Genomic DNA, 11,919 nt, shown 5'->3' on the forward strand with positions numbered 1-11,919 from the left:
AGAACAGTGAGTACATGGGATTTTTTTTGCCGTTTTAAATGGGATTTCTGGTTAGCTGAATACCGGATAACAGAGATTTGATTGTATTGTGCCCAGGATGATGTGTGATAGTGATATACTAAAAAACGCAATATTTGTTATTGTGTTGCTTTGACTTGCTTTTGCTCTGTTCAGAATTGCTTGTGTGTATCGTGTGAGTTTCTTTGAGCTGGATCAGGAGGTATCAGCATTTACAGCTGCGTGCCGGAATATTTTGCTGCCAAGCTGTGAGAATTGGATTAAATGCTTTCCCAGCGCAGCACAAGCTGAGTGTACAGAAAAAATGCTAACTTTAGGGGTTGTGATGGGTTAATGTCAATGTTTGGGGGTGTCCAATTCAGGTTGTAAGGTTAAACTGAACCTGGGAGGCTATAGATAGATATGATAAATGTCATTGTTGACCTGCATTTAGGCCCCATTCACACCTATGCGTATTGTAATATGCACGTCTGTCGCGCGACCGTCACGCGGTTTTTTTACCGCGATTCGCGGTCAAAAAGTCGCGCGATTCCAAAGGCTACTTGGCAGTATACAAATGGAAAACGCCCTACAAAACGGACCAATACGCAGCAAAAACGCTCCGGGACCTTTTCATGCGTGGGCCGTTTTGTAGTGCGTTCGGGACGGGCGGAAATACGGACAGGTGGGAACGATACCATTGACTACAATGCTATTTATTTTTTTGACCGTTTTGTAGAGCGTTCATCGAGCGTAGGACGCGCTACAAAACGGTCAGGTGTGAATGGGGCCTTAAAGCTGTATGTCACCCTGATACTTTCTGCCTAGTAAGTTTTTGAGCTGGAGTAAGCATGCAGTCATAGAAGGTTCACAATTCTGTACTCCATTCCTGCATGCTTATTACAGGTCAGGACTGAATAAATATACAAATCAGGATGACAGTCAAAATTCACCATCTTTATAAAAAAAGTCAGCAGTAGTAACTGCTGTATTTCTATCCTCAATGTTTCCCTTTAATGTTAGTGGAAAGGAGTAAAGTGGAAGTAAATTTTCTCTACAAAAAGCTGACAGGCAGTCAAAGAGACTGTGTAAGTCTGTTCTGCCAAAATGCTCCTTCCTGCCTATGAACAATTTTTTTTTCTGTGCACTAAACCAGTGGTCCCCAACCCCCGGGCCGCGGGACCGGTACCGGTCCGTGGATCAAATGGTACCGGGCCACCCAAGGAACATTAAATTATTTCCATTTTATTTACTGTGGTGTCTTTCTCTCGGGTTTGTCCGACTTTCCAGGACGAGAGGTTAACCGGGAGCTGAGAGACGTCGCCGCACCAATACCGCGCATGCGCAAAATATCGTGATATATCGGGGCGGTTTTAGGTGACGTCTGGAGCTGAGCGGCTGCAAGCGGAATACCCTGAGATTGCCACCACAGCACTTAAATCCCTATTGCCATTTCCGACAACCTATCTGTGTGAAGCGGGGTTTTCTGCAGTGACAGCAACCAAAACAAAACAACGGAATAAACTGGACATAAGCAACACACTTCGGGTGTCATTGTCTCCTATTACCCCCAGATGGAACCGTCTCGTTGCAAAGAAACAAGCTCAGGGTTCTCATTGATTTAGCGTTCTAGTGAGTTAAAATGTTAAATCACTTTATATTCATTTTTTGGTGTAAATGTATTTTATTTTGAAGGCATGTTTAAATACAATTAAATTAAAATGATTAAATCAAAACAATCTAAAATATAAACAATCAACGTCCCCCCCTCAGCGGGTAAAATGATCAAACGTTGACCGGTCCGCGGCGATAAAAAGGTTGGGGAGCACTGCACTAAACCACACATGCGCAGCTCCATACACAGACCTGGCATGCCAAGATGAATTAATTCCCGTGCGTATGCGTGGGAGTTGCCTCATGCCGGCCTGACAAATCATGAGGTCGAAAATGCTGAACCGTGAAGAAGACCATGAGAAGATGGCAGCCCCAGTTATGGAGGGGAGAGCAGACAGTGCAACACTTGCGGGGATTATCTGCGCGTTCAATTGGCCATAATGTGCTAATATGCTGAGCATAGTAGCACACCATGACAAACACATGTGTTTTTTTTATTTTTATTTTACATACCCTACTTTAAGTGGACTTGAACTGAAAATGTGAAGTGCTGCTGTTATAAGGAACATTTAGAAATGTCAATTGTGCCTAAGTAGTACCCTGAAAATGTACCCTTTGTCTTAAAGAAGAAGCTACATCTTTGACGACAAATAACTCTAGAAAAGTATGTAATGATAATTGCAGACTTTTTATTCTTTGCATACCTCATTCTTCTCATTGTAGCCATTTTAACTAAGGGCAGAAAAATATAACTCACTTTACTTTCTGGAACTCTGGCACATGTGACTAGGACATGTGACCATGCACATTATTTCAGGGGATGAAAATGCTTTTCCTTGTGGTCTTGTGAGATTGCAGATAAGATTTCCCAACAATGCTCTGCTGATGTAACCTTCCCAAGATGCAACACTTGGCACAGGCTGGATCACTAATGCCCAAGGAACCAGGAAGTGAAAATACAGTAATAAGTAAAAGAAACATATATTTGTTTAATGAATGTAAGATTATTTGTAGTAGTGCAATATTTCTATACAAATTTCTATATTTACTTGACTAAAATAAAATAATTTAATTGTATTACTAACTGTAGGGATTAAAAAAAACACTGTAGATTCCCTTTCAAGTGATAGTAAAACTCTCATGGATTATGATACTCGAAAAACTTCACAATGTGCTTCAGAATAAACAGGAGCAGTTTGAGGCTGTTTGGTCTCCGTGGTTGCAATATACTGAAGTGTCCGATACCCTATAGTAGATGATATACACCATGTGCAGCAAGAATAGTTGGGTCCCTGGGAGCCTTGCTACTTGTCCAATTTTTCTTGTCAACCTTTTTCTCTTTCTCCCTTTTTGTTCTTTCACCTTCTATTTTCTCCTTACTTCTCTGTCCTCTTTCCTCTGGGTCCTTCATGCCTTGCCGTCCTTCCTATTGGAAACTCTGCACACTTTTTGGATGTTGTCCGATAGCTTGAAATGTGTTTGTTTTTTGTTCTTAGCGATCTGTATTTGATATTCTGTGATATTTTCTGACCATTTTATTATTTCTTATTAGTTTGGCAATGTTGCCACATTTGGTTGTTTTTACACTTTTCAGAAAATTTAAATAAAACCTTTTGAAAGTTAGTGATAGTAAAGTCAAAAGGTGGGTAGTTATGCAAAACACCTACAATAATGTTTTTGGTAAAGGGGCAATTCCAGCTCATGAGGCCAATAATATAATTTTTTAAAAACAAATGTATTTTTATTTATTACATTTTTTCAAGTCATCTTTATTTGTAGGGGCACACATTGAATGAAGATATAAGGTTTGTTCAGATGTGTTAAACATTTTAGTCGACAATTATCAAGGGGGTGTAGTTAAACCCACGTTCAAAGGCTGTTAAATCGCGTTGTTTACCCATATCTTCAGAAAAAATCACTTCTACTGTCGTGTTAAACAACCTGCTTCCCTATTTATAATGGTCTGGCCCTCTAGCAACTTCAGCGCAAAATTATAGCTAATTTGCCTACAAACGTCAGGTGGTCATAATAATCTGGCTACTCAGTGTGTGTGTATGTATGTATGTGTGTGGTGTGTATGTGTATGTATATATATATGTATATATATATATATGTGTGTGTGTGTGTTGTGACATTGCGTGGCAATACCACGGTATAATGTGGCATCAAAGTCACCAAGGACTCCCAGCAAGAGGGGTCTGAGCGGCTCCAGGAAAGTATTTTTACCAGGAAAGAGCTGGCTTTACAATTCATTCCTGGTTTTCTGGATTATAGTTGGGATCCTGGAGCCGGGAGATCTCTCAGAGAACTGGGAGGGAAGAAATCTCCATTCCTGGGTTCAGGCTATAGTGGTGACCAGCACTGAAAGATTGTGCACCTGTGCACAGCCCTAATGAAAAGGATGCTGGTTCATATTTGGGGTTCCACCTGAGAGGCAGAGGAGGTCTCTGTGCAGGAGTCAGGAGGGTTCCACCCTGGAACCAGTCTGTGTCTTGAGGAGTGTATCACCTATGTGGAGAAGAGACTAGCCTGTATGGCAAAGAGGACAAGAGCCTGTGTAACAAGCGTGTTGGATACAACCTGAGTGTGAAAGGTTTTGTTTAAAGGAACAACCTGAAGTCAGTGAGACTTTACAAAGGTTATATTGCTTAAAGAAAAGCTGTACTTTAGGTTTGAAGACTCCTGCGAGGGAAACGCCTGTGTGGACCTTTATCTTTTGAATAAATAAAAGTGGGCAAAGAAGCTTAAAAAGACATGGTAAGCAAGTGTCCTTAACGCACTACCGTTTGGAGCTAAATCTCAGTGTGTGTGTGTGTGTGTGTGTATGTATATGTATGTATGTATGTATATGTATATAAAGCTTGTTCTACCGAGTAGAAGGAATAATGTTGTCTCTGAGCATGCACTGAGAGAAATAAATAATCTTTTATTCAGTATCGCTAGAAATAATGTGAATTGACACTGCTCCCTTTCCCTCTTGCTAATGTTTTTACTTAATTGCATTGTGTGTCATAACTAGAACTTTATCACTTTCTTTAAAAAAAGAAATATGTTTAGTGTCCTATTTTTGTTAGAAAAGGAAATACTTCAGGGCCAGAAGCTCACCAAATGTTCTGTCTCTACTGGTGAGCAGCATATGCCAGTCTTCCCTGAGTATCGGCCAGCTGCACAGAAGCACAGATGACCAGGCTGTAGAGTATAAAATATTTAAAGGATGAGAAAGCTCTAGGATGGGCTTTAGGGAAACTAACTTCTCTGGTACACAAGTTTTTCTGAGACACATCATCTTATATATTGATATCGTGTTCTCTCATTTGTTTATTCAAATGTATTATATTGCAGTTTACTAGTTTAAAGATCTGATGGCTGTATTAGTTTTCTTTTTTCGGGCATTTATGTACTTTTTGTTTTTATTTTTACTTGCTAATCCTGCTAATAATTCACTTCCTGTTTTAGGGCAGTTATAGTCACTCACTGTATCAATAGGGAGCTATTATTATTGTACTGGGTTAGTCTCTTGATTTGGTCTACAAATGTCTTGTCTTCATTACATCGGGAGAATTTATAGTTTGAGGGAGAAAGCTTGGCAGAAAGATTGTTCATGATTTCAGTTCAATTCATAGGGAGTTACAAAGACTCTGTATTTCAGGCAAAATCAACAGGTAGTTTCTGTACTTGCTGAAAATGTTCATAGCCTGAGAAAAGAAAATGTAATGCATCCACCATATCTAAGACTGATGAGCTACAATATATTACATTGTTGTTCTTTGGTTTAGTTCTCTCTTAACAGTATTACTGGATTACATGGTGAAACAATAAAAGAAGGTCCCTTTTTGCGGTAATGGCCTAGGGATTTAGTCATGTGAGCTTCACTGAAGTGGAGCATCATCCATTCTAAATTCTGATGCCTTGGCTTTTGCTCATGCATCTAGTTTAGGAATGAACCTGAAGCAGCATTTTCCCCAGTTAAGCATGTTGACCTTTCTTTTACTTATTATAGACTAAACAAAATGCCTGCCAGCAAAAAAAATTAATAAATGTATATATACTTACCTCTCTACTCACACTGTCTCAGACATGCCTGCTGAAGAATTTGCAACATCCAACACTCCTTAACAGGGCACAGTAGTAGAAAAATTTACATTGGGGGATCAGGCATCCAACACTCCCACAACACCCACACCGACTCACTCAACTTAGAGCTTCAAGAAAGCGAAGTTTGGTTGGATATTTTAGTTTTAAACCTTTTCTTTGCAGGGAGAAATATTTTTTAGTTCCCTAATTTATTTATTTTTTGCTTTAACAATCCCAGCGCGACTGTGTGCAATACAATATTAACATTCTGGACAGGCCATAAAATCAATTCATAACAAGCTTGTAAATGACCTTGGTAGCTGTAGGCATCGTAGAGAAATAAAGAAGAACTCTTCTAAAAGTTTAAAAAGTGTAACTCTATGTAAACCCAAAATTACAAACTGTATCACTGCAGTCCTCTGTCCCCTATTGTTGAAGCATTGTAGCGTTTTATTAATGCAGGAAAACTCCCACTAAGAGCCTGTTCACACCATCTCAAGTGCATTCCAGCATGGTTAGCTGCTGGAACGCACTGGATCACATACTGTCTGGCTCCCTGCGTTCTGGGGCGGGAGGGGATGTGGTGGTGCATTCAAGTCAATGGCACCGCAGTGAGATGGCCTGGACCAGAACTTGTGGCACAGCAATGCCCACGTTCCGGTCCAGTGCGATCGCAAAAAAATAGTGCTTGTACTATTTTTTGCGATTGCGCTGGACTGCTGGAACATGGGCATTGCTGTTCTGGTTCCGGTGATTGCACTGTGGGCCCAGAACACTCAACATAGGGTGCTGGCATAATTACATTCTTTATTTTCTATGTGGATTATTACAAGTTTAAATCTTTCATTCTTGAAGTTTTTGCGTGCTTACTGTTTAAAACTGAATACTTGCTCAAAACAAAGGTTTGAATTACTTTTTTCAGTTTTGAAGCCTATAAAAGGCAAGGTAAAGGTTTTCACTGATGTCTTGGGATGCTTTCGGAGTATGTTATAAGGCTGCGAATACAAAAATAACCTCTGAATTGAGAATGCAAGCTAATGCCAATGTCAATGATTTAAAAACAGCAGCAGCAAAAAATAGTGAGCTTTAAATAGCGTGACCTTTTTTTAGCTGTTAAGTAATTTAATGTTTATTTTTTGTTCATTAACAGACAACCTGGCAAACAAAAAAAAAAGCCTTTGAGGGCCTGGTATAATATATCCCACTCTCATCATGCTCTTTTTTTTTTTTTTACAACGTAAAATAAAACTTTTTTTTTTCTTCTAATATTCACCTGATTCCTGGATCCACCAACAAGCGCGGCCTCCCGTCTCCCACGCTGTTAGAAGTTGCATACAGCGTGTGCTGGTTACTACTTAAACCGGCGCGCACTGTGTGCAGTTTGTACTACTTGCAGTAAAGTTTGTTTTAATAGTAAGAAAAAAAATAACAGTGGAAGCGCAGCCTGTTTATATTTGAATACTGTGGGTAGAGATGTATCCCAGTAGGTGTGCCCCAGCGATGGATGTTCTGTAAGGCTGCCCAGAGTGGTAATATCTTTATTTATAAAGCAGTGCAGTGACATCACCAGACATTCACTTTCAGGTGTATCTTCCTGGTGCATGTGTTTTTAAATTACAGTGATTGATTCAGCTTCAGGGCTTGTTCATACCATGTGCAGACCAGAACAGTTTGTTCCTGGACCAAAAAAGCATCCTAATGTATCCCTATGGTTTTTCTCTGCTCTGTTCACACCAGCGCAGTCCATTACGGACCAGACAAAAAAAAATACTACTTGTCACATTTTTTTCTGGCCCGGATTGCACTGGAAAGCATGGAAACACATCAAAATGTATGCAGACGCACTGGAACGCACCTGAAAGTCCATTTTAAGCTAAAAAAAAAAAGCTGGTCCGGAAAATGGTATGAACCTGGCCTCAGCGAATGCTTGTTGAATGTCACTTATTATTTTATAAATATGGTAGTGTGATTTCACATCTTTGTTACATTTACCACACAAGTTGTTTATATCTTCAAATGTTTTGTGAAACATCCTTGTGACTACTACTGCCATGCTTTATAAAGGTGGTGGTTCTTTTTACTCCAAAAAAATTTCAGAATTAAACAAAATGGAATTTACATATCAAGTATAACCGTAAATACTGTATATTATACATAGCATAGCATAATTTAATAAACAATAGATATAATTTAAACACATAAGATGAATATTTTGCAGAAATAACAAAATGGCTTTGCAAACTTTTGTAATTTTGCCCGTGTTTTGTTGTTGTTGTTTATCATTGATAATGTTATGAATGGATGAGCAGAAAAATCATGAACACTCTGTCTGTGTTCACCAGTTATGAGGAAAAGTTCAGGTGGAAAACTATTTATATTGCTACATCATTAAAGCTTTCGTCTGTTAATATCCATACATGAGGAATAATCTTTTATGATGGATATTTTGGCTCTCGGGATTATATGTAATGGAGTCTAATTAGCTGTAGTTCATAGATATTGTCATGTATTAAATTATAGCCACTTAGGCATGTAAATGAGATAGTGGTAAACGGCTTACCTGTCATTAATTTGGATAATTGGCACACCATCATGATAACTAGATTGAACATTTTAACCTCTGCAAATCACCTTGCATGTCCTGCTAAAAAAGTGCAGAGTGAATTTTTTAAGAATAGTTACGTTTTGGTCATTAAGGCCTGGTTCACATGTAGGCGGCATCGTTTTCGCATGTTTGTATGCACATGTGTGCGGTTATTTGCGTGTTTGTGTGCTTTTTGCACATTTTTACCCACGTTTGTACGTGCGTACATGATGTTGCACGTTTTGATTGGCAGCTTAAGAACATTGCGGGCAATAGACAAATGTGTGTACAAACATGCAATAACGTGCACGATAGTGTGCAACATGCTTCTGCCGCATGTTTTCAGGCGTTTCAATTGAAGTCTATGGGTAAAAAAACTAGCTTGAAACTGCCAAAAGGAGCTCATGTACCTTCTTCTGCGTTTGGAATTTTGCTGCTAAGGTGTGACCAGGTGCCATTTAAATTATGGAATTTGTTGTGTTGGGCGTTTAAAAGCACTTTTCCCAATGCTCAAAAACGCCTAGGTGTGAACCAGGCCTAAGGAACCCTGTTCATTCCAGACATGGCTCTGACCGTATAAATATAAAAGCACAGTATTAAAAACATATCAATGCGACAGTTAAACTAATGCACCGTTTTAAATATTTGTGTATTCAGGTGATGCCAATGAAAGTTTATACAATTGGAGAGAAATACACAAAGAAATATTGATGGCTTTCAAGTTGATATCCTTTCTAGATATCCTTGCATACCCTGCTTGCACTCCATTGCACTTTGCTTCAATACAATACACTACAAGATACCTGAAGTTTTTTTTACACGTTTGCAAGTTCCCTGGTCCCTTGAAGCACCTCCTTGCTTAAGTGCTGCCAAGGTTTGTCTAAAGGTGGCCATACACCTTAAGAAATCATTAAACTTTTCAATCTTTCCCTCTGTACTGGCATCTTTCCCTCCCCTCATGCGCTGGTCACCTCCATACCAAAAAAACCCTCCCTGGACCCTACCAACCTCAACAATCTCATACCTATCTCCTTACTCCCATTCACCCTCAAACTCCTAGAACCCCTTATCTACAGCCGTCTGAGCCGCAACCTCACTGATAACAACCTTCTCAACCCTTTATAGTCTGGCTTTCGACCCCTTACAGTCCGGCTTTCGACCCCCTACACTCGCCCTCTTAAAACTCACTAATGACTTCCTAACAGCTTAAAACAATGGCCACTACTGCTTATTCTTGCTATTAGATCTTTCTGCTGCTTTTAACATTGTTCACCACCTGCTCCTCCTCAAAAAACTCCACTCGCTTGGCCTACATGACTCTGCTCTCTCATGGTTCTCCTCCTACCTATCCAAGTGCTCCTTTTGAGTGTGAACTACAAATCTACCTCTTTCTCTCCTCTTTTCATAGGGGTCCAAGGCTCTGTCCTTGGACCCCTTCTCTTCTCTATCTACAACTCGTCCCTTGGTCACATGGCTTTCTATACCATCTCTATGCCGATGACACTCAAATATATCTTTCTAATCCACAACTCACCCCCTCAGTGCCCTGGGGTGTCACTAATCAACTAACTGACATATCAGTCTGGGTGTCGCACCACTTCTTAAAACTCAACCTTTCAAAAACTGAACTCATGATATTTCCTCCTGCCCGTGCACCTTCCCCCAACTTTTCCCTTAAGATTGATAACACAACTTTCCATCCTCCCCCCATGCCAAGGTCCTAGGTGTCATCCTGGACTCGGAGCTCACCTTTCTTCCACACATCCAATCACTATCCAAATCCTGCCGCCGTTACCTTCGTAACATCTACAAAATACGCCCCTTCCTCACCAATGAAACCTCAAAATTACTCATCCACTCGCTTGTTATCTCTCGTCTTGACTATTGCAACTCCCTCCTCATTGGCCTTCCACTACACAGGCTATCCCCCCTTCAGTCCATCATGAATCCACCTAACCAACCACTCAGTGTCTGCAACCCCCCTCTGCCGATCCCTGCACTGGCTTCCAATAGCCCAGAGGATAAAATTCAAAATATTAACAACCACTTACAAAGCCATCCACAACTCTGGCCCTGGCTATATCTCCAACCTGGTCTCAAAGTATCACCCTAACCCCCGCTCCTCCCAAGACCTCCTTCTTTCCAGCTCCCTCATCAACTCCTCCCATGCTCGCCTCCAAGACTTCTCTATTGTCTGTCCCATCCTCTGGAACTCTTTACCCCAACCTGTCCGTCTATCTCCCACTCTGACTGCCTTTAGACTCATCTCTTCAAGGAAGCCTATCCCACCTCAAACTAGCCATCACGTTCTCAAACAATTTATCCTCGCACAGCTACCTCCTCATGTATCACTCGGCCCTAACTTTTAGATTGTAAGCCCTCACGGGCAGGGCCCTCCTTACCATCTTGTCTTGTATTGTATTGTGATATCTTCCTTATTTTGTAAAGCGCTGCGGAAACTGTTGGCGCTGTATAATAAAACAGCTTGGATGGAGGAACGTCTTTTGCCGGCTATTATAATTAGACAGCCGAGTCCGTGGCTGTTAGAATACTCAACCAGTGACTGCAGCTGATTGCCTGCAGTCACTGTTCAGCCAACACTTTTTCTAACCAGCTCCTTCATCAAAATGTGATAGAAAAATGTACTTTTGTTGAGCAGGGTGGTGCTGGCAGGGCCATCCGCAGAGTGACATTTGGATGATTTAGCAGGAAACAACCAAAACTTGGTCCATGTAAGGCCAGCTCCCCCCGATCATTATAACCCCTCCTGGTTCACTGGCAGACAGCAAAGGAAGGTATCAGCTGACAAGATTTCTGACATAATCAACAAGAATGTTTTGCACTTGTTCAACAGATATAAATCACTTTTGCAGTCAAATTTGAAAATAAAAGAATTTATCAAAACTGGAGCAGACAGAAACTGGAGCAGTTGTCCAGGGCAACCAATCAGCTTCTCTCTTCAGTTTGTTCAATTAAGATTTGATAATGAAAGAGAGAAGCTGATTGGTTGCCATGCACAGCTGCTGCAGATTATGTCTGCTCCCGTTTTTATAAATCCTTCTCAGTGTGTTCCCGTTCACAAAACATTCCTAAAAACAAAAGTAAAACGAATGCTTTTTACCTTTTGATCCCAGTTTCAGGGCATTGCGGGGATGCTGCATGTTGAGGGAACACGCATTCCTGCATGTTTGCTGGACTTTATTTCCCACATTAGGTACATGTCCCCATTGCCATGGAAAAGAAGTACATGTCGCATATTTAGCTATTGCTGGGAAACGAAAACACATTTATGGTTCTTTTTGTTGTCCTTCAAATGGGAAACCAGTAGTTAGTATTAGGTGGTAAAGTTGCTTTATTGCTGAATAAAACTCTACTGACGTAATGCTGAAATGAGTTATCTGTACAGCCGATACTGGTTATCGGAATACTACGATACCGCTCCAACTTCAGATGCTGTGCTACTTCAACTGATTTTTCCATGCAGAGTATTTGAATATTATGGAACAAAAGGTATTGCATCATGAGCAGTCCTCTGAGTGGGCATACGTCTGTAGAATATAAATATAAGTCTGTGTCCAAGTAGCTCTACAAAGAAAATCCAGCTCATTAGGTTGGAATGAGTTGTGTGCATTCAAACAAACAAAAGTTTA

This window comes from Nanorana parkeri, unplaced genomic scaffold, assembly GCF_000935625.1.
Source record: "Nanorana parkeri isolate BGI_ZX_2015 unplaced genomic scaffold, ASM93562v1 scaffold341, whole genome shotgun sequence".
In the NCBI taxonomy this organism is placed as follows: domain Eukaryota; kingdom Metazoa; phylum Chordata; class Amphibia; order Anura; family Dicroglossidae; genus Nanorana; species Nanorana parkeri.